Source organism: Odocoileus virginianus, chromosome 30 (genome assembly GCF_023699985.2).
Source record: "Odocoileus virginianus isolate 20LAN1187 ecotype Illinois chromosome 30, Ovbor_1.2, whole genome shotgun sequence".
Classification (NCBI taxonomy): Eukaryota; Metazoa; Chordata; class Mammalia; order Artiodactyla; family Cervidae; genus Odocoileus; species Odocoileus virginianus.
In genome coordinates, this window is record NC_069703.1 from 42,682,153 (window position 1) to 42,704,579 (window position 22,427).

Below are 22,427 nucleotides of genomic sequence, written 5' to 3' on the forward strand. Positions count from 1 at the left end.
GTCGGACTCTGGCGCGATACCGAGCACTGCCTCCAGGGGGTGCCATCACACCGACACCCCCTCCAGGGCCCCGCGCCCCAGGGGTTGTTGTTCCTATCGTGGCCGCGCGGGGTCGCCTGGGCCTGGAGTTTTCAGGGACCGAGGGCGCGCGGGCGGCGGGGAGGTTGGAGCCCGCGATGATGAATCAAGGAGGTTCTTCGGGTATCACAGTGATAATAATAAACCATAATAATAGTAACAGCACCGGCTCCAGCAGTAACCAGCTGTTACCGATTTAAAAGGCGCGTTCGCGTGCTGAGAGGCGGTGGGACTCAAGGGAAGGAGCCAGGCTGAGCCTAATCCAGAGCGCTCACTCTGGCGTTCCGGTACTCTGTAGTCTTGAGCCTCTCTGAGCCTGCTTCATCGGCATTAAAATGGGAACCAAATAATACGGTTCTTGAGAGGAATAAATGCGCTCCTTTGAGCTCAGCGGAGAGCGACTTGGGTAAGTGCATTTACTGTATTGATAGTTCTCCCCTCTGCCCTGTGAGGGAGCTATTATTCACTTCCCTTTACTGCTAAGGATACTTAGGAGGCCTTCCCCAGGCTCCCTGGGCTGGGTCTCTCTCCTAGGAGAGCCCAGAGGCTGGTGGAGGAGCTCACCCCCTAAACCCACCGCTCAGCAGCTGTCTCCTCTCTCTGGAGGTGCGCGTTCCCCTTCAGACCCTCCAGTTCCTCTGGATACTGCCTTTCCATCCCTAGGTACAGTACGGGCTTCCCTGATACCTCAGGGGGTAAAGAATCCACCTGCAATGCAAGAGACACGGGTTCGATCCCTGGGTCATGCAGATCAGATCCCCTGGAGGAGGGCATGGCAACCCACTCCAGTATTCTTGCCTGAAAAGCCCCATGGACAGAGTGGCCTGGTGGGCTACAATCCAAAGGGTCACAGAGGGTCTGGAGCGACTGACAGGCTCAGGCCAGCCGACTTCCTCTGGCTAGTCTATACCACACCCCACACCCCCTAAACCGAAGCTATGCCTTCTGCTTGCCTACCTACTTCCAAAATCTCACCCAGTCACTTCCTCCAGAAAAGCCTTTTCTGGGCTCTCTTCCCAGATCCACACGGCCTTTGCACATGCTGTTTCCTCTAGTTGGTTTTTTTTTTTTTTTGGTGGGTTTTTGTTGTTGTTGTTGTCAGTACCACAGGGCATGTGAGATCTTAGTTTCCAGATCAGGGGTTGAACCCATGCCCCCTGCAGTGGTAGCACAGATTCTTAACCACTGGACTGCCAGGGAAGTCCTGTTCCCTCTAATTAGAACAGCTTTTCCCTCAGCTGTAAAACCCTGTTAGGGCACAGCTTAAATATCACCTCTTCCAGGAAGTCCACCTTCCCTATGTGCCCACAGTCCCCTGTGCTTCTAAACAGGTGGCAGCACAGGGGACTGCTTTTTCAGTGCTTCATCCACCACTTTTACATAGTGATGTCTCTGAAAGCAGAAACCGCACCTCTTGAAGGCTGCATAGCATCCCTGGGTGGGATGCAACTGGGACAAAGTGAATGTTCCGTGAACGCAAGGCCATTGAATGAGTGAGTGATCAGACACAACTGGGTTCACTCACTAGGTGGAAGCACAGCCTCAACAGCCTTTGTCAACAGCCTCAACTCAGAGGCACATTCCTAATCTCAGAATCAGAGGCAACAGTCACATACGGAGTCACACGCGTGCACAGAGTCACAGTCATATGCAAGAGGCACGTGCACAAAGCCACATTCATCTGTGCTCATTTCTGCTTCTCAGCGTCTGGGGTACCTCTGTGTCCTAGGCATGCATGCTCTCTCTTCTATTGTGACTTCGGGTCCTTGAGAACCACGGTTGTGTTTCCTTTCCCAGCCTGGGAACCCCTGGAGAGGGTGAATTGTCCCCATCAGACTGGGACTCCCAGGGGAAGTGTATGTCTCCCCAAGTAGTTTGGGGGGCTGGGCCAGGGAGTATCTTCCCTAGCCGCTGGAGTGCTCTTGGCTGAGGTTGTTTCCCACATCAGACTTGGAACCCTTGGGGCAGGGCTGTATCTCCCCCACTAGCTAGCCTTGGCCTCAGGACAGACTGGGTCTGATTAAACAGGAGCAGAGCTGAGCTGGATCCTCCCCCTCAGACTGGTGGCTCCCATGAGCATGGCTATGTCCCCTTGACCCCTCTCCACCCCTGTCACCTGCCCACCAGCTGGGCCCTCCTCTCATCATGGTAGGGGCTTTGGAAGCAACAGCAAAACTAGCACAAACCTGGGAGTAGCTGGTCCTGTAGGATCCTCCAAGAGGTGACAGATCGGAGAGGCTTCAGCAGGGGGAGACGTGGCCCAGCTCTGTGTATTCGGCAAATCCTTCATGTGTCTTCCCTTCACGTGAAGGGAAGCCTGTCCTGAGTCCCTGGGTGTGGCCCTGAAGCCTCCACCTCTATTGTTTAATTCGCTCACCAATCCCATCCTGGGGGGTAGGTGTGATCACCACCCCATTTCTAGATGGGGAAACTGAGGCTTAGAGGAGAGCAGTGGCCTGCCTTAAGTCACAGAGCTGGGAAGGAGCAGAGCCGGGCTTCGCATGGCACAGGCTGTCTCCTTCCAGCCCAGGTTTGAGGCACGCTGGGAAGGTCGGGTCAACAGGGTGCAGTGACTGTGTGTGTTTCTGGCTCGGCCTGTGCAGCTGGCTAGGAGACAGGACTTCCAGGGGATGGGAGTGCCTGGTAGGGAGATGGGGAACAGTGAGAAGAAGCAGGTTCCGCAGGCAGCCGGCCAGGACAGGCGGAGGTGGGCTGGGCCTGGAACCCAGTCTTCCTGTTCCCAGCACCAGCGTTCCCTCCCCAGCCTGCTCCTGGCCCTGGAGTCCTGGTTGCAAGTCCCATTCATCGTCTGACCCCTCGCTAGGCCTCGCTTTTTGCATCAGAGAAACAAGGGCAGAGACCTGGGGCCGGGGCGGGGGGTTACAGCGCCGGGGGATCCCTGCTCCTTTAGGCCTTTCTCCACGGAGAGGGTGCGGCCGGCCGCAGGTGAGCGGAGTTGCCACATCAGCAGAGTGAACCCCGCCCCATCCCCTCCCCCAGCTCCGGAGGGAGGCCCCTGAGGCCCCAGAGGATGGTGGGAAGTGGGTGGAGAGAGAGTTTACCCGGTTGGCTGGAGGAGTTTGTGGTGGCTGCACCGGTGGGTGGGGGAGACTGTGTGAGTGTACTTGACCGTACTATACCTGACCGAGCATCTGCGAATGATCCAGAGTCCTACAGGAGTGTGTATACAAGTGTGTGGCTTTGACGGTGAGAATGACTGAAGTGTGCAAGCTGGCGTGCAAGAATGTGTGTTACTGAATGTGTGTCTTGGAGTGCCCTTGTCCACGGATACCTCTGAGTGTGCCAGAGTATCCTTGGGTCTGAGTGCGTTCCTTTTGGTGTCTCTGTGAATGCACTTGAGTGTACAAGTGTGTGCCTTTGTGTTTGCCTTTGTCTGTGCAGATGATATCGACAGGAGCATGTATGAAGGTGTGGATATACTTGAAGGTAAAAACACGCATGGATGAGTTTGTGAATGTGTCGGAGTGTGTCCTTGTGTCTGGGAGTGACTCCATGAATGTCCTGAGTGTATGGGAATGTGTGAATGTGTGTGTGTGTTTCCAGCATGCGTTGGTGTGACCACGTGGACAAGGGCGTGTGTAACTGTGTTGCTAACAGAGTCTTCTCAGATCAGGCCTGAACCTTTGTGAGTCCACATCGAGCCACCTCTACCCACTGACCCCTGACCCTTCAGAAAGCCCAGCCTCTGTGTCCCCCTCCCTTCCTGCCGACTCACCTCCCTGCCATCCCTGCCCCTCCCCCACCAGCCTCTTGTCTTGAAGGGCAGTCCCCTCTGTCCAGCTTGCCTTCTTCCCACCCAAGGGGAGTCTCTGTCACTTCCTCCAGGTAGCCTTCTGTGATCAGAGAAGGAGCCCTAACATTGGCTCAGCAGTTGTACCTCCACTTGACAAATGAGAACATGGGCTCAAAGTACTGCAGTGACCAGAGCAGGTCCCATGGTAGGCACGTGCATTTGATCCCATGACTTCTACAGCTCAGGGTAAGGCCCCTGGCCTCTTCCAGCCCCATCAGGGGGTCCCAGTCCAGGGCTCAGGGAAGAAGGAAGGGCTTGGCTGTTCCTGTGTTGTCATTTCATTCGCTCCAGTCTTGCTCAGAGGTGAAACAGCTTGCCCAAGGTCACAGTGGGGAGTGTGAGTCAGGATTTGAACCCAGGTCTCTTGAGTGCCAGAGCTCATGTTTTTAGGGGCTGGGTTGCGGGGTGGGGGGTCAGTCTGGGGCTGACTGGTCACTGATCCCAGAGAGAAAGGCATAAAGGTGATGAGACATGAGTAGAAATGAAGAATGGTGGCTCAAGACAGTTCCCATGAGGCACCATACCCAAAACGGAGGTGATACAGACTCACATGTGCCCCAGGGCCTGGCAGGACTTGCTGTTCTAACTGAAGTCCAGCTTCCTTTCTTGGGGCCCCCTCCCCTGGACTGAGGCACTGGATTGAGGGAAAATGTTACTAAGGAGGCCACATGGAGCAACCTCTGTGCTGGCTGGTCACAAGTTTTTTGTTTGTTTTAATTTTTATTCTCTCTATGTATTTTTTAATTTATTTATTTTATTGAAGGATAATTGCTTTACATATTCTATATTAAAGTATAGTTGATTAACAGTTTTGTGTTAGTTTCAGGTGTTCAGAAAAATGATTCAGTTATACATATACATGTATCTTTTTTTTTTTTTTCAAATTCTTTTCCCTTTTAGGTTATTACAGAATATTGAGCAGAGTTCCCTGTCCTATGTGGTCACAAGTTTTGAAATTCCACCATTCGTCTGACCTATATTCCCTGGAGGCCTCCTTTTTTAGATCAGAACCCTGGACTCTGGGGGAAGTGTCTAGAGCCACCTCCCAGCCTAAGGGAGTCTGATTGGAGTGAGGGTCTCATCTGATGGAAGTCCTGAATGTCCTCCTGGTACAGGGATGGGAAAAATGAAACAGGACCAGGGACCAGAAGGAGCATGGACGGTGGACCCCCAGGGAGAGGCTCGAACAAGCTCTTCACTGCAATCTCATTTTACTCTCCCAACAGCCCCCAGGGCAGTCCTTACTCCCCATATTTCTAAGGAGAATACTGAGATGCTGAGAGCCAGATACCTGGCAAATCTCAAATCTCATCGTGGACTTCAGGTCCAGGACTCTTGCTACCCTTTGTGGCCCCCTCTGGATGGGCTGGGAGGAGCCAGAGAGGCAGGAGCGAAGAAGCTCCTCTAGATGAGGACCATAGAAACACTCACCCTGGGCTTCAGGTGCTGTGCTTAATCGCTCAGTCATGTCTAACTCTTTGCAACCCCATGGACTGTAGCCTGCCAGACTCCTTTGTCCATGGGGATTCTCCAGGCAAGAATACTGGAGTGGGTTGCCACTCCAGGAAGATTCCAGGGGAGTCTTCCCAACCCAAGGATCGAACCCAGGTCTCTCACATTGCAGGCGGATTCTTTACTGTCTGATCCACCAGGAAAGACCCTGGGCTTCAGGAGATGGGGCTTAAGGAAGACAGGGAGGTGGCCCTCACCTCCAGGCCTCACAGGTCACCAGAAGTGTTCAGGAAGCAAACAGTTTCCCTGACCTGAGTCTCATGTTGGCCACAGCTGCAGGCTCCTAAGTCTGACCTTTAGTGTCACAGAGGCTCAGTCATTCTGGGCCTTCACTTCTGTCCTTCCTGCACGTCCTGCATGCCTAGACTCCTTGCTCGACTTGGAACCTGTGACCTCATGACCCTGTCCATGCTTCTTTCTGGGTTACTCCCTTATTCTCCAAGAGATGATCTGCTTTGATCAGTGAATCTGACTCCTGGAGAGCAATTTATGGCCAGCTGAGTGAGATCCAGACTCACCTCTGGTCCAGTTAGTGGCACGGCAATTGGGCAACTCGGTTCAGATTATGTTGTTGTTGTTTCTCAGTCGCCAAGTTGTGTCTGACTCTTTATGACCCCATGAACTGCAGAATGCCAGGCTCCCCTTCCTTCACTACCTCCTAGAGTTTGCTCCAAGTCATGTCCATTGACTCAGTGATTCCATCCAACCATCTCATCCTCTGTTGCCCCCTTCTCCTCCTGCCCTCAATCTTTCCCAGCATCAGGGTCTTTTCCAGTGAGTTGGCTCTTCACATCAGGTGGCCAAAGTATTAGAGCTTCAGCTTCAGCATCAATCCTTCCAATAAATATTCAGGGTTGATTTCCTTTAGGATTGACTGGTTGGATCTCCTTGTAGTCTAAGGGACTCTCAAGAGTCTTCTCTGGCACCACAGTTCAAAAGCATCATTCTTTGGTGCTCAACCTTCTTTATGGTCCAGCTCTCACATTTATGTGACTACTGGAAAAACCATAGCTTTAACTATACAGACATTTGTTGGCAAACTGATGTCTCTGCCTTTTAATATGCTGTCTAGGTTTGTCATAGCTTTTCTTCCAAGAAGCCAGCGTCTTTTAATTTCATGGCTGTGGTCACTGTCCATGTGATTTTTTTTTTTTTTTTGTCCATGTGATTTTTGCAGCCCAAGAAAAATATCTGTCACTGTTTCTATTTTTCCCCCATCTATTTGCCAAGAAGTGATGGGACCAGAGGCCATTTTTTGAATATTGGGTCTTACGCCAGCTTTTTCATTCTCTTCTTTCACCTTCATCAAGAGGCTCTTTACTTCCCCTTGGCTTTCTGCCATAAGAGTGGTGTCATCTGCATATTTGAGGTTGTTATTTCTCCTGGCACTTTTGATTCCAGCTTGTGATTCATCCAACCTGGCATTCTCATGATATACTCTGCATAGAAGTTAAATAAGCAGGGTGACAGTATACAGGGTGACAATGATGTACTCCTTTTCCAGTTTGGAACCAGTCCATTGTTCAATGTCTGCTTCTAACTGTTGCTTCTTGGCCTGCATACAGGTTTCTCAGGAGATGGGTAAGGTAGTCTGGCATTCTCATTGCTTTAAGAATTGTCCACAGTTTTTTGTGATCTACACAAAGGCTTTAGCCTAGTCAATGGAAAAAGAAGAAAACAAACTAGTCAATGAAGCAGAAGTTTTTTTTTTAATTCTCTTGCTTTTTCTATGATCCAACAGATGTTGGCAATTTGATCTCTGGTTCCTCTGCCTTTTCTAAGCCCAGCTTGTACTGGAAGTTTTCTGTTCATGTACTGTTGAAGCCTAGCTTGAAAGATTTTGAGCAGTATGTTGCTAGGATGTGAAATGAGTGCAAAAAAAAAAGAAATGAGTGCAATTGTGCAGTAGTTTGAACATTCTTTGGCATTGCCTTTCTTTGGGATTGGAATGAAAACTGACCTTTTCCAGTCCTGTGACCACTGCTGAGTTTTCCAAATTTGTTGACATATTGAGTGTACCACTTTCACAGCATCATCTTTTAAGATTTGAAATAGCTCAGCTGGAATTCCATCACCTCCACTAGCTTTCTTCATAGTAATGCTTCCTAAGGCCCAGGACTTTGGGTGAGCCAGGCATCTAGAACATATATAACTCCCTTGAATCCAGACCCTGATTTCAGCTGCTTCAGTGAAGTTGGGGACAGTGCCCCACACAGGACTGGCAGGGCTGGCAGGGCTGAGCTGTGGTGGCTGTTCTGAGGCTGAAGTAAGTGAAGTCAGCCACGGAGCCTTGGGGCTCTGTCCAAAGGTGTGGCTGTGCCGTGGGGCTTGTGACTCCTGTGCCCCTGTTTGCAGGGTCTCTAAGGATTACTATCAGCTCCCACCTCCCTGAACTTGGGTCTCCCTCCTCTGGGTCTGCTTCTCTGTGTCCTGGAGATGCCCGGAACACCCCGTGGCCACCCCACCACCCCAGACTTGGGAGTGTGAGCCACAGCCTCTCTGCCTGAAGGTCTGACTCTGTGCCCCTGACCCTGCAGCTCACAGCCTTTCTCCCTTGCTCCCTTGCTGCCTGGGTGTCCTGTTTCCGGCCTTCTTGTGTGGCCCTGACCAACCCTGGCCTGGCCTGAGGGGAGGGGTGGAGGGGATGGGAAGGATGTGCACAGTGCAGCGCTTGTTTAGGGTGTTTAGGGGATCGGGGTGGGACTGATGCCTGCTCTTGTGTGCCGGCCCCTGGCTTGAATCTTGGCAAGCTGGTTGTGGGGCGGGGTGGGGCCTGCCTCTCTGCCTGCAGCGTCATCTCAGCATCCGTCCCACTGGCAGAGCGGGCCCAGAGCCATCATGGAACCTGACCAAGAAGGCCCTTAGCTGGGCTTTTCTTCCAGGCTATTATTGATCCCTTTGCCTCTGGCTCCTCTGTCTCATGGCCTGTGCTCTGGGCCATGACAAAGACAAGGACATGCTGAAATGGGTGTACCAGACTGGGGATGCAACACTGGTCTCAGGGTGGAAGGTTCCATTAGAGGGAAACAGAATCAGTGAGGGGATGGGCTCAGTGAAGGGGATGGGGGCTCAGTGAGGAGGGCAGGGCTCAGTAAGGGGGGGTGGGGCTCGGGGGTGGGGGTGGGGGCTCAGGCAGGCAACACCAGACCTCAGCAGCAAACTGAGGTCTTAGGGTCTCAGGAGTCAGTGCTGAGAGAAAGGCCCTGGAAGTCAGTGAGAGGGTAGTCTGGCCTGGGGTCACTGAGGACTTGAGAGTCTCTCCAGGTTTCCTTAGTTCCTGGGAGCTTCCTCCCACCTCTGGGATCCAGAAAGGCAATTTGGAACCCTGGGATGGCCCTAGCCAGGGATCTCACTTACCCCTCAGGTTATAGCCCTTGGCAGGCCTCCAGAACTGGGAGAAGGAGAAGGGATGGGCAGTGGGACCATGCCTCAGATTCTTGAGATTTATTCCCCCCTCCCCAGCAACCCCCTCACAACTGAGTTTTTCTTTTACAGAGGGCCTCCCCCTTGATTGAGGACACCCCGTCCCTTGAGAGTCCCCAGCTCCCTTTTTTTTTCCCCCAGCTCTCTTTGAGTCTCTGTCTGCTTACTGAGCTCAGATCCCCCTCACAGAGCCCTCATGCCAGAACAGAAGCTGGTAAATCTTTCAGTGGAGTCCTCTAGGCCCTGTCCTTTCTTACCTGCAGGGAGGGCTATCTGGACCCTAGACCCATCCACTCAGGTTGGACCAAAAGCCCTATTGCCCAAAGAATTGCAGGGGCAAGGAGAGGAGAGGTGCTCATTTGTATTCATTTGCATGGAGTTATTTAATATTCAAATGTCCGAGCTTGGGCTGGTGAGGAATGGCTGCTAGCAAACATGCTGTTTGCGTGTTTCCTTTTTAGTGAGGGGAAACACCCCAATTCTCCTCCCTCTCCAGCTCCCTCATTTGGAGCCTGACTTGGCGGGAGCCTTACTTTGGCCTCTGCAGAGAAGGTACAACTTGGAGAATAAGTAGGAGCTATTTTGGGCACTAGACCCCAGAAGCCTGCTGAAGACAGGTGTGAAGTGGGAGAAGAAGCAAGGATTCCCTCCCCATTTCCCAGAGGAAGCCAGGATTTAAAACTGGGAGTATTAATAGAATGAAAAGGCAGAAAGGTTTTTAGAGTATTAAAAATTGAAGGGGTTCTTAGGGATTTCTTAGACTCTTCACAGTGGCTACACGGGGTACATATATACACCACTGCTCCATTCTGCAGCCGCTGCATCCATGGCAGACAGGATTCATTGATCACGGCACTCTGAACCCAGAGCCATTTGAGGCAGCAGTTTGTATAGGAAATTAAATCTATTAATCTTCCCTGATTACTTCAACCCTTTCCTTTCCAGACAGGAAAGCTGAGGCCCAGAGAGGATGCAGAAAATGCAGACCATATCCACCCCCAACACAACCTGCCCAGCCTGGAAGCACAGGGGTCATTCTCTTGGAGGGTGAGGGAGGGCAACTCCACTCTGGGTAAGAAAATCATCACAAGAAGGTATGTCTGGGTGGAATTACAGGTGAGTTTGATTTACAACATAGGGCTTTTTTGCATTTCTCAGATTCTCTTTGAGCCTGAATTCAGTCTGTAATCAGATATCCCCCAATAATACTAAGTGTATTTTTTTTCCCCTTTTAAACACTACGTGGTACCTGCTTTAGGCATTATCTAAATCAGCTCTGACAACCACTCTGGTAGGGAGTTGTTACCATTGCTATTCCTGTTTTAAAGAGGAAGAAAGAGAAGAATAGACATTAGCCCAAGGTCATACAGCTGTGGCACAGCTGTGACTCTAACCACATTAGATGCAGTTGAATCAATCAAAAGTTAGTATCAGGGATGGTCCGGGTCTATGGCAGAATGCTGATTTGCTTGCTCCTCTGTGACTTGCCCAATGGCACTCTGGATGTTGTATGGACAAACAGCCCGGGCCCCAGAGAAAGCTGCTGAGCAGCCCGTGGAGACAGGAGAGGCCTGGCATGATCCCCCACCCCTTGCCAGGACCTGGACACCTCTCGCTGCTCAAGATAATGGGAACACTGTCCCCTGACAGAGTGCAGGATGGCAGGACATGGCCTGCCAAGGCCCCTGCTATTCCTCTCAGCATGGCGAAGTGCAGAGAGGATGGGAGATGCTGAGGAATGAGGTAGGGGGTGGCTCAGAGCTGAGCCAACAACAGCAAGGGTGGAGCAAGGAGTGGAGGAAGGAGGGTCTGCCCTCTACCGGGACTTGGGGAAGAGGCCATTTTGGCAGGAGTATGAGCCCAGTGCCTCCCTCCACCCAGCTTCTGCAGGCATCACCCACTGGTATGTCTGAGCCCCTCATAGCTTTGACCACTGTCTCCAAACACCACCCCATCCTGTGTTCCCCAGAATACCGAATGAGGACGCCAGTGGGCCAGCCTTCCAATCTGTGTGACCTTGCCCAAGCCCCTGTGTCTCTCTGAATTTCCTCACTGGTGATATGAAGGTGACAGACCCTACTTTGCAGGCCAGACCCTACTTTTTCAAGGCAAGCAGAGCAGCAAAGGACCCCAGCCGGAGGGGGTGAAGCAGCCCAGCCAATGGTGGTTGCTAACGTGACAAGGGGGCTCCTCTCCCAGCCTGGCAGAGTGAGGACGGGCCAGGAGTGCTTGTTGGGGTGGGGGGTGGGGGGGGCGGAGCCCTCTTCCTTCCTGCCCCTTTCATCTGGGTATGGAGATGAGATCTGAGACCAGATGTGTGGCTGAGTGACTCAGCTCTTTCCTGCCTGGACACCCCTCCCTGCCTGCCTCGCCAGGCTGGGCCAGGCAGTGAGACAGCAGACTGGACGTGGGGGTGGCTGGTCCTGAACAACCTCAGGGGAGCGCCGGGGGAGGGAGAGGGGGGGATGAATGAGGCTCATGGAGCCTGGCCTGCGAGATGGGGGTGGGTTGGAGGAGGAGGGGCTGTCAAGGAAGAGAGTGAGGGTGTCCTTGAGTCCAGTCACTGCCGCTGACTCCACCTAAAATGCTCAAAGTCTCACTTGCCTCCTCCCCCCACCAGACGAGCATCCCTTCCCCAATATTTCCAGACCAGCCCAAACCTGTTGGCCCCGCCCTCCTAGGCCCACATACCCACAGGGTGCTCTCTTCCTTCCCTGTTCTCTCCTTCTCTTTCTAGCCAACCGCCTCCACTTTCTCACCTCCCACTCAGCAGGTCCTATTACGGACTCCCCGAAGCAGCACGTGGAAGCAGCTCTCTGGAAGGTTGCCTTAACTTAGTTGCTAAATCCCTCACCCCACCCTGATCTCTCAGGAACGGTAAGTACTGCCGACCTGGCCCTTCTTGGGGCTCTTTTCTTGGCCTCAGATACCACCCTGCTGGTTTTCCTTCTATCTCGTGAATGGTTCCCTCTCTGATCTCAACTTCTGACTGTTCCCCTTAAAGGTATGTGTTCTATAAACTTCCATAGTCTACCATTTGGAGGAATGATTAAGTGTCTGGACTTTGGCATCGAATGAACCTGGTTTCAAATCCTGCCTCTGCCTTTTACTAGCTATGTAACTTTGCATAAATTACTTCTCTGAGCCTCAACTTCCTCCTCCATCAAATGGGTTGATATTACCTATCTCCTGGGGATCAAATGGGATAGTAGTAGTGTTAGTTGTGTTAGTTGCTCAATCGTGTGACTCTTTGCAACCCCTTGGACTGCAGCCCACCAGGCTCCTCTGTCCATGGGATTCTCCAGGAAAGAATACTGGAGTGGATTGCCATTCTCTTCTCCAGAGGATCTTCCCGACCCAGGGATTGAACCTGGGTCTCTTGCATTGCGGGCGGATTCTTTATCATCTGAGCTATATGGGATGATATACATAAAGCATGGGATAATGCACGTAAAGCCTTCAGCACTGGGTCTGACATATAGTCAGTAGTCAGTTCCTGGCAGTTGCTATTAGTATCTTTTCTTCCTGGTAAGTTTTCCTCCCCACCCCACTCCCAACTCCTACCTGCAGGGCACATACCACTGGATGTCCTAGTGACACTTCAGACTCAAAATGTCCAAAAGAAAAATCCCAGCCCTTCTCCCCACCCCAAATACTTGCTTCTCTTCTTGACATCCCTATATCTTGAATTTTTTTTTTTTTTTTTTAATGCTTTGGTTTTTTTGGCCCCATGTGAGATCTTAGCTCCCTGACCAGGGATTGCACCCACACCGTCTGCATTGGAAGGCGAAGTCCTAACCACTGGACCACCAGGCAAGTTCCCCCTACACCTCCACCCCCGTGCCTTTTCTTTTAAGGCCTCATCATCTTCCACTGGGCCCAACCTTCAGAATGTCATCCATTAATTCAATAAGTTATTACTGAGAACGCAAAGCTATGTGCAGGGAAGACAGACTTGAAAAATCATTGTCTTTGCCCTTAAGGAGCTCAGAATCTGAGGATGGAGACAAGCAATCTAATATAATAAGATAAGTGTTCTGTTGGAGGTTTGTATGGAGAAAACCAGTCTAGGAAATCTTTCGAGAGAAGGGGCATTTGAGTTGGCACTTGTAGGCTGAGTAGGAGCTTGAAAGGTGAATGAATCAGGGAGAGCTGAGGCACCAACCACAGGCAAAGGCGTGGCCATGTGAGGTATGAGAGAGCAGAGACTGGCTGGGCTCACAGAGGTGGAGGCTCGTGGTTGGGTTTATTTATTTACTTTACAATTTAAATTGCATTAATTAATTTTACTCATGGCTGCGTCAGGCGGCTTGTGGGATCTTAGTTTCCTGACCAGGGACTGAACCCAGGTGCTCAGCAGTGGAAGAGCAGAGTCCTAACTACTAGAAGGCCAGGGAATTCCCCATGGTTGGGTTTCGAGAGCTCTCTTGGGGCAGCATGAGGACTGCTGGGAGGAGGCAGAAGTGAAGGCAGCAGGGAAATGCAGGAGAAGGTTAGGGTCTGAGAGTTTACTCCTGCTTTGCCCTGCAGTCACTGCACAACCTTGGGAAAGTCACTTGACCTCATGGAGCCTCCATCCCTCATCTGTCAAATGGAGATACTAATAGGTACCCAAGGGGATGTTGGTGAGGGCTGGATGAGCTAATGGAAGGGAAAGTGCCGGACAAATGCAAGCTGTTGTTGTCAAATATCCGCCAGGGCAGGCTGTATTCCAGCCACAGCCCCACCTCAAAAATGGCCTCCTTGAGTCTCCTCTGAGTCAGCCCACATCCTCCCTGACTCTGGGGTGGGCGGTAAGATTCAGGGGACTAGAGGAGCACACACCTGACTCTCGATCTTGGCTCACTGGCTGGGCGACTTGGAACCAGTTTCCTCCCCTCTCTGAGCCTCATTTCCCTGGCTGCAAAAACAGGGCTGAGGCTCCAACTGCAGGGCTGCTGGGAGGATTCCATGGCACGTCATAGGTGGTCATTAACTGCATATGTCCCTGTCTCCTGCTCTCTGGTCCCCTCTTCCAGTGCCTGGCACCAAGCCGAGCAGAGTGGGAAACAGTAAATATTTAATAACAGATAGGCTGAGAGCTTCCTGATGGGAGGGACATGTGGAGGAGCCAGAGGACACCTACTCCCCCAGCAGGGTCTACACAGATATCCCCAGGCTCTAGGGGCACCCACATCCTGATCCGAGGGAACTCTTGTTTTCAGTGACTTCCTGGGGAATCCATCCCGCAGGGACACTCCCAGGGTACCCGAGTCCCGCAAATGTCTCCTCTCCTCTCTTATTCTGTCACTCGGGGATGGATGGGGCTCTCATTCAACAGCCATTCACTGAGCCCCTTGCCTCTGTCCAGTGCCGGCACCAGAGATTCAGAGATGAAGGAGCCGAGTCCTTGTTCTTCAGGGCTTCTAGTCTAGCTGGGAGGGCAAGGGAAACATGCTTGCAATAATGTGGTGGTATGTGATATGGCCAGGGACTGACTTTTGAGAAAAGCATACCTTAAAGAAGGGACTTAAATTCTCTGTGTCTCCATTTAACAATCTGCAAAATGGGGACAAGACTTTTTATCTCTTTAGGGCTATTGTAAAGATTAAGGGAGGCAATTATATAATTGGGGCGTCCCTGGTGGCTCAGTGGTAAAGAATCCACCTGCAATGCAGGAGACACGGGTTCAATCCCTGGGTCGGGAAGATCCCCTGGAGAAGGAAATTGTAACCCACTCTGGTATTCTTGCCTAGAGAATCCCATGGACAGAGAAGCCTGGCAGGCTACAGTTCATGGGGTCGCAAAAGAATTGCACATGACTTAGCAACTAAACAACAACAATTATGTAATACACATAGGGCAGGTCCTGGAAGCTGGTCAGTCCATCAGCGGAGACGCCTTGATGGTGATGATTGTAAGTCATGGTGGGTGTCTGTGAGCACACTCTGGGGCAGGGTAGGGGGTGAAACAGAGGGCATCCTGCACAGAGAGTCAGGGAAGGCGCAACAGAAGGAGCATTTGAGCTGCTTCTGAAGGACAAGTGCTTTATCAAAAGGAAGAATGGGGAGAGGCAGGTTGAGGCCAGAGAGCGAAGGACTCTGTGTGTCCAAGAGGCTGGGATTCATACTGGAGTCAACAGGAAGGGATTTAAGCGGTGAGAGGGACAAGGCCCAGATTTAGCCTTAGAAAAGGTCCCTTTGGGGCATGTGGAGAAGAGATTGAGAGGTTAGGAGACGGGGAAGCTTGAGTTGGAGTCATGCCTGCATCATTTAGTCACCTACCTGGTTCTCACCTGGGGTCAATGATTCAAAGGTTCCCTTCCCAGGAATATATCTGCCCATTAACAGGAATTTACAGGGACAACGCCTTTAGCCAGAGGAGCCACCCAAGGGACCCAGAGCAATCAGACAGAAAGCCTGTTGGGCCAGCCCCGAGGTGCCACCCCTCCCCCTGCCCTGGGCCTCCCCTTTGTGAATCTGTGTCTCTGTGGTTGTCTGTGGGCTGAGGCAGCAGAAACAGTATTTTGGAGTGAGCCAGAGCTAAATCCAAACCCTGATTCTGCTAACTGGCTCTATGACCTTGGTCACATTTCTTAACCACTCTGAGTTGGTTTCCTGGAAAACGTTCAAACTTGTATTTTGATTATTTTTTAGACTTTCCAGTTTATGATTTCTCTCTCTCTCTTTTGACCACAAGGCAGATGGGATCCTAGTTCCCCAACCAGCGAGTGAACGCACACCCCCTGCATTAGAAGCAGTCTTCACCACTAGACCACCTGGAAGCCCCCTAAACTTGTAGTATTTTTAAATGCTTGAATGTAAATGCATAGAAAAATATATGCATACTGCCCACTAACATGAACAGTGGTGTGGAGTGGGTGGGGAATGTGTGTGAAGATGCATTTTCACATTTTACCCTATTTATTTCTGCATTGTTTGGGCCTTTTATAAGCACATATATCCTACATTTCGCATCTGTAAAAAGCGGGGATAACACTGCCAACTTCACAGATTGTCGGGAGGATTTTAAAAAGATCCTACAGATATAACTCCTTTCATGCTGCCTGTGCAGAATGGACCCCCACCAAGTATTAGCTCCTTTCTCTTCCTCTTGCCTGAATCTGTGTTGGGTTTTGTGTACTGATGTTTCTCCTTGTAGCAGTTTGTTTATATTTATGTAACAAGGCCTTCTGTATACCCCTCTGATTTATGGGCCAGTGGGTATCTGTGTGTGTTGTTTTTGTACAGTGGATGTCTGTATGAGTGTGCATCTGGGAGTGTGAGCATTTGTGTACCTGTGTGTGTCTGTGTGTCAGCATGTCTGTGTAATTTGGTACATTTCTGTATCTGTGTGTGTTTACATGTGTTTAGACATCAGGCTATCTTAGTGTACCTGGGTGTTTATGGGTACCCAGAATTGTCAATGTGTATCTGGGTTTGTGTTTTGGTGTGTCCCTGTATTTGGGTGTGCCAGTGTGAACTGGTGTGCATGTAGGTCTGTCAGCCTATCTTTGTGTCTTGGTGTGTTTGTGTAGGCCCCTGTGTGGATGCTGGGCTTCCCTGGTGGCTCAGATGATAAAGACTCTGCCTGCAGTGCAGGAGACCCAGGTTCGATCCCTAGGTCAGGAAGATCCCCTGAAAAAGGAGATGGCAACTCACTCCAGTATTCTTGCCTGGAAAATCCCACGGATGGAGGAGTCTGGCAGGCTACAGTCCATGGGTCGCAAAGAGTTGGACATGACTGAGCGACTTCACTTTCTTTCTGTGTGGATGCTGGGGGGTGGAGGGTGTTGCTGAGAATCCACACCCAGATGTTTCCTTCTGATCATGGGCAGGGAGCTCTGCCCACACATCTTGACCCCTCCCCCAGCTTCCAGAAGGCCCTGAACGTGGGCACTTCCCTCCTAGCCCTGCCCTTGGGCACAGGGCCAGCCTCCCTGCCTGGGACTGGTGGAGTGGGTGTCTGCAAACACCTGGGGCCCCACCCAGCAGCTCCCTATAGGAAGCCTTATCAGCTGGCAGGCCAGGCTGGTCATGCCCCTGATTTGAGGGTGAGAACTGAGAACTGACGGCTCTCCTTGGAGAGCAGTGAGCCCTGTGGATCTTGGGGTCAGGAAATCCTGGTTCTCTCGGCCTAGGTCAGTGTCCATCTGGCTGGCTTTCTGCTTGTCAGATGCAGTCAGACAGTTAGGAAACAAAGCGTGTCTCCATGGCAACTTGCCTCTGCCTTTGAACTTGGGCAGTTCAGTGGTTTTGTGGCCCCTTCTTTAGGCTCAGCACTGGATGGGCATGGGTGGTGAGGATGAGTAATGAAGCTTCCGTATATGCTCCATGCATCACCCCACATGCCCCAACCCACTCCAGTACTTCTACACACACTCCTTTTCTAGGTGAAATCAGATGTTCCGATGGGGAAACTGGCAGCCAGAGAGGGCAAGTGTCTTATCCAAAGACATCCAGCAAGTTAGTGGCAGGACTGAGATGAGCAACAGGTAAGTTAGTGGCAGGATAGAGATGAGAAACAGACTAGGCTAACTTTTCATTTTTAAAAACTTTTTGCCCATACCGTGTGGCATGTGGGATTTTAGTTCCTGGACCTGGGATTGAATTCATGCCCCTGCAGTGGAAGCACGGAGTCTTAACCAGTGGACTGCCAGGGAAGTTCCTAACTTTGTTTTTTTTAAGTGACATGTTAAAAAAACAACAACAACAAAAATAAAGTGACATGTTACCTTTAATGTTTTTGTTGTTCACTCAGTCATGTCCGACCCTTTGCGACCCCATGGACTGTAGCACGCCAGGCTTCCCTGTCCTTCACCATCTCCTGGAGCTTGCTCAAACTCATGTCCATTGAGTTGGTGATGCCATCCAACCATCTTGTCCTCTGTCATTCTCTTCTCTTCCTGCCTTCAATCTTTATTTCTTTATTTTTGGCTGTGCTGGGTCTTCACTGCTGCTCGGGTTTTTTCTCTAGTTGTGGCGAGTGGGGGCTACTCTCTAGTTGCAATGCATGAGCTTCTCATTACCATGACTTCTATTGTACAGCACAGGCTTTGGGGCATGTGGGCTTCAGTAGTTGTGCGTCCCGAACTCTAGACAACAGGCTCAGTAGTTGTGGCTCATGGGCTTGGTTGCTTCGCAGCATGTGGGAATCTTCCCAGATCAGGGATTGAACCAATGTCTCCTGCACTGGCAAGCAGATTCTTTACCATTGAGCTATCAGGGAAGCCTAGGAAGTCCCTAACTTTTAACTAGCCATTGTAGCAATAATAAAATCACCATAGGCAGAAAACCAAAGCAAACAAACCAAAAAGAAGCCATTAGGCTGGGCTGGTTGGATAACTTTTTTTTTTCTTTTTGGCTGCAGCATGCATAACTTTTTTTCCCTTCACATCATGCAAAACTTTTTTCTTTTTCTCCGCAGCATGCAGAACTTACTCAACCAGGGATTGAACCTATGCCCTCTGCAGTGGAACCACAGAATCTTAACCACTGGATTTCCAGGGAAGTCCTGCATAACTTATTTCTGTGCAGACCTCAGAATAAAGCTTCTCCTGACACTTCTACCAAGATGTTAAAGATCTTACCATTTGCCTCTGCATGTCTGTGAAGTGCAGTATTTTCTAATTACTGACTAAAAGAAACTGCCGCAGAAATAAATTGAATGCTGGCTCTCAGTTAAAACCATAACCATCACCTGTAATTCAGGGTTTCAAATTTTTAGTCTATCAAAATGTCGGCATTGTTCCCGCTGATTTATTTTGTGGTAAGTAAAGGTTATACATTTTGATTGAAAAAACAAATTCATATGTAAAAGCACTGAATTTTATTTGTCAGGTAAAATTCTGGGGGCTTTTGTTTGAGAGGAAAAATAAAAACTGCTAAAAGAAAAAGATTGAAACCCACTTGTCTATACTATGGACAGCTCAGAGTGACGATCTGATCATAGAATAATAATAATAATAACAGGTCAATCTGGAGGCCTGGAGCACAGAGCCGATGCTCAGAAGATAATGGCTGAAAGAATGTGAGGAATCAGAGTTCATTCCAGTGGAGACTGGGCAGTGGCTACAGTGACCTCTTCTTTCTCTCAGTCTCCCCCTCCTCTCTCTCTTCCCTTCCCTTCCTTAACCTCCCAGGAGCTGGCAGCAACTTGGAGCTGGGAGGGAGCCCACAAGACTCCATTTCCCTTCCACACACGCCACTAACACCTTGGGCCTCTCAACCCAGCAGGGAAAATGGGTGGTATTAGGCTTTGGGCTTGATTCTAAGAGATGCTGGGAGGACAAAGAAGAACTCAGCAGGGAGGTGGCTGGATACGATGCCATAGATGCCAGGAGCCACAGGGTAGGGGCACAGGAGTGCCTACAGTGGGGATGAGACCTGCAGGGTCCCCCAACTCCTAGGTTAGGCAGGGAAGAGGTGGAGGGCATCAGACACAAGGAGCCTCTATCTTCTCCCACTGAAAAGGATCAAAGGCTAGACATAGACAGTTTGCTAAAGCCGTGGACCCTTTCCCCAGAAAAGGTGCATACAGGTGCATCTGAAGTTAAGCAGAACATTTCTGGAAGTTCCTAGAGGCCCAGCGGAGGCCCCAGAATAAATACTTTCCTTTCCCAACCTTTGAAAGCAGCAGGGGTGAGGCAGGAGCACAAAGCTAGTGATCAATTAGAAAACACACATACACACACCCAGGAACACAAAGCAGTTTTAAATTTCACCTCTGCCCAGAGGGAGCTGTGTGTCTTTTGGCAAGTCACTCCACCTCTCTTTAGGCTTTCTTATCCTTGGAATAGGACTGTTAATCTCTCAAAATCATCAACTTTGCAGAACTGCTCCACCCTCCAATTGGTCTAAGAATAAAGGGAAGCCATAGGTGCTCCCAGCTGCGGCTGCTTGATTTACAGACCCTTCCCAGTGTTCCCTGTAAAATGAGGGTGGCTCAGCCACACCTTGGCCTGGCTGCCCAGTCTGAATAAAGTCCATGGGCCAGACCTAGCAGAGGACAAAGCTGGATCCTATGAAAGGCAGGTCTCCCAAGGGTCGGAGGATCAGGGAATGTTGGATTGGTGTGAGGGCCACCTGGGGTGGTCCTGAGTTTTCCAAAAACAGAGGGAACAGGGAATTCCCTGTCAGTACAGTGGTTAGGACTCTGAACTTTTATTGTTGAGGGTCTGGGTTTGATCCCTGGTTGGGGAGCTAAGATCCTGCAAGCCATGGGGCACAGTCAGAGAACAATAACAGTAAGAAACAATAACAGAGGGAGAAAAGCTGGATGACCTCAAGGGCTACAGCCCTAAGCTTGGTTATGGCTCATTCCTCCCTGGGGACAGGCTGGCAGCTTCCTTCCTGGTCAGGTGACAGCCTGGCTCCAGGATGGACTTTGGGCCCTGCCGACTGGGGCTGCTGGGAAGTCAGTTTCCTTAGCTGCTGCCCAGAGGGACAGCAAAGAAATGTAGCTGAGCTGAGCAATCGTGAATCCAGAGAGCAGTGTTGCAGGCTAGCCTGTTCCAGCTAGCCCTGAGAGGCTCAGAATCAGGCCTGTCTATCAGGCCAGGGGACAAACAGGAAAGCTGGGCTGCCGGTTTGCAGGTGGCTGGAGATGCGCGGTGAGAGCGTCTGGGTGTTGTAGTTAGAAGCAGTGGGGGGAATACAGCCCTGACCTCCCCCTACTCCCTTTTCTCTCCCCACCTCCAAGTCAGGGGGCCTAATCTGTGAGTTGACTCCTGGGGATTGTGGTTCGAGGGGAAGGCTTCCTGAGGAATTATATGAGCCACTGGCAGAATCAACTTCATGGGCATAGTCCACTTGGCCCTGCTCTCTGAAAGGCCCCATGCTTGATCATGCTCTGCTGTTACTTTCCCGAAATTTGTAATAAATGTTGAACAGAGGCCCTGCATTTTCATTTTGCACTGGGCTCTGAAACTGTGTCATCAGTCTGGCCACCAGGAAAAAAGGAGGTGCTGAAAGGGTGGGTCGGGGGCAAGGCTGCCCAACTATTCCTCTCCTGATCAGCCCTTCCAAAAGCCAGAGTATGTTTGCCATCTCTCTCCTCCCTACCAGTCCATCCATATTATCCAACAGGCTGAGGCTCTGTGCATTGCTCTTAAAGTATCAGCCCCTCCAGTATCACTTTTCCTCTGATACTCACCTAGTGCTGAACGGGGCAGACAGCACCATGAGGACAAGCCCAGTGTGATCCCTCTGCATGGCCCAGTGATGCAGACTGATCCGGAATGGCTGCTCTGGGATTGTGGGCTGGAACCAAATGAGTGATGACGGCTAGATGGGAAACTAGGGCCCAGTAAGTACAATGATCTGCCCCAGGCCCACCACGTGTGTGTGTGTGTGGGGGGGGGGGGGCGGTGTCAGCGATAGCCCAGGTTTGCCACAGCTGAGCCCCTGGGGGCACCCAGGGAGCTAAGGCAAGTTCAAAAGGTCACACTGCTCACTCTAATCCCTCTACAATATTATAGTGAGTGTTGTTGATGCTACCCCAGGGCTGACTAGGCTGAGTAAGGACAAGGAGAAGGCTGTTTACCAAGGTCCGGCTGGATGATAAAGACAAATTCTAACCGGTGGGGTGATCATGATGCCCTTCTGAGTCAAAAGGGAGTCCAAGACCTCACAGCTGGTTCCTAGGGCAATTTCTAGCTCCTGGGGACCAGGCAGAGACAAGACTTACATTGTCAATCTTACAATGGTCCTCTGCTGATGACCCCCTCCATGCTCCTGGGCAATCCCTGTCTTCTCCTGGCCTCAGTTTCTCTTCTGTACTATGGGAGTATCGCTCCTTGGCCTGCCTCCCTCAGAGCCTCTGGAAGGATCAGATCATACGAAAGGGCTCCCTCAGCTACAATAAAGAGCCAGAGGCCTGGAGGAAACAAAGTATAGTATTTTTGTGATTCTTAAAGGCTTCTTTTCTCTACCAGCTTCCTCAGTCACACCTGTCACCTGCAGAGGATCTCAAAGCACCTTATAAAGCTGTGAGCTCAAGTCCAAGATCAGTTCTGATCAGTGCTGAGCATCTCAGTGGAAAATCGAGACCCAGACAGGAATGCTCTGGGGACTCACAGCCTAGCCCAAGGGTAAACTGAGGCACGGCTCTCCTCATCCTGTTACCCGCCACCCAAGGGTGAAGCAGGAACCCAGGAAGCATGGGTCCCAGCTCCACACTGAGGATTGATGGGTGCTGGGGGAAGGTGTGGTGAGGAAGGGGAAAGGAGGGAAGGGAGACTCTGAGTTGCCAGACAGGAGAAGAAAGCTCCAGGTCTCAGGTGGGTCTGAAGTCTGTCTCTAGAGCAAAACCTCCAATAGTACCCAGATCCTGGAAAGCATTCTCAGAACCCCCTTACTCCAGATAGAGGATTCCAGAATCCCCCATCTCTTTCTGGACCGAACTCAGGACACCAAGTTCTCTTGGGATCCAACCCCAACATTTCTCTCCCCGCTTTCCCTGGGCACCCGCACCCGAGCGCCCGTACTTCTCTGTCCGAACCTTGCTCTCCTCAGCGGCCCCGCCGGAATGGAACTTCGGTACCGCCCCCTCCCACGCCCACCCCGCGACCCCGCCCTCTCGGCCCGAGCCCGCCGCCGCGGCTCGGGGGCGCGGGGGGCCA

General features: G+C 51.2%; 2 long non-coding RNA genes across 3 annotated transcripts in view; one reads left to right on the top strand and one right to left on the bottom strand.

The window, feature by feature from the left end:
- LOC139032255 (uncharacterized) lies at positions 1-18,498 on the top strand. The gene is made up of 4 exons (XR_011484791.1): positions 1-484; positions 9,773-9,943; positions 11,565-11,704; positions 18,233-18,498. It is a non-coding gene; the product is annotated as an uncharacterized lncRNA (long non-coding RNA).
- Positions 17,525-22,427, bottom strand: part of LOC139032256 (uncharacterized) — a 14,648-nt gene continuing 9,745 nt past the window's right edge. Inside the window, exons 1-3 of one of the 2 annotated variants that reach the window (XR_011484793.1) lie at positions 22,293-22,344; positions 20,960-21,066; positions 17,525-17,992 (exon numbers count right to left, since the gene is read on the bottom strand). This is a non-coding gene — a long non-coding RNA (uncharacterized lncRNA). Of the gene's footprint in view, positions 17,993-20,959; positions 21,067-22,292; positions 22,345-22,427 lie in introns of those variants that run through there. The other variant, XR_011484792.1, reaches the window with a different exon arrangement.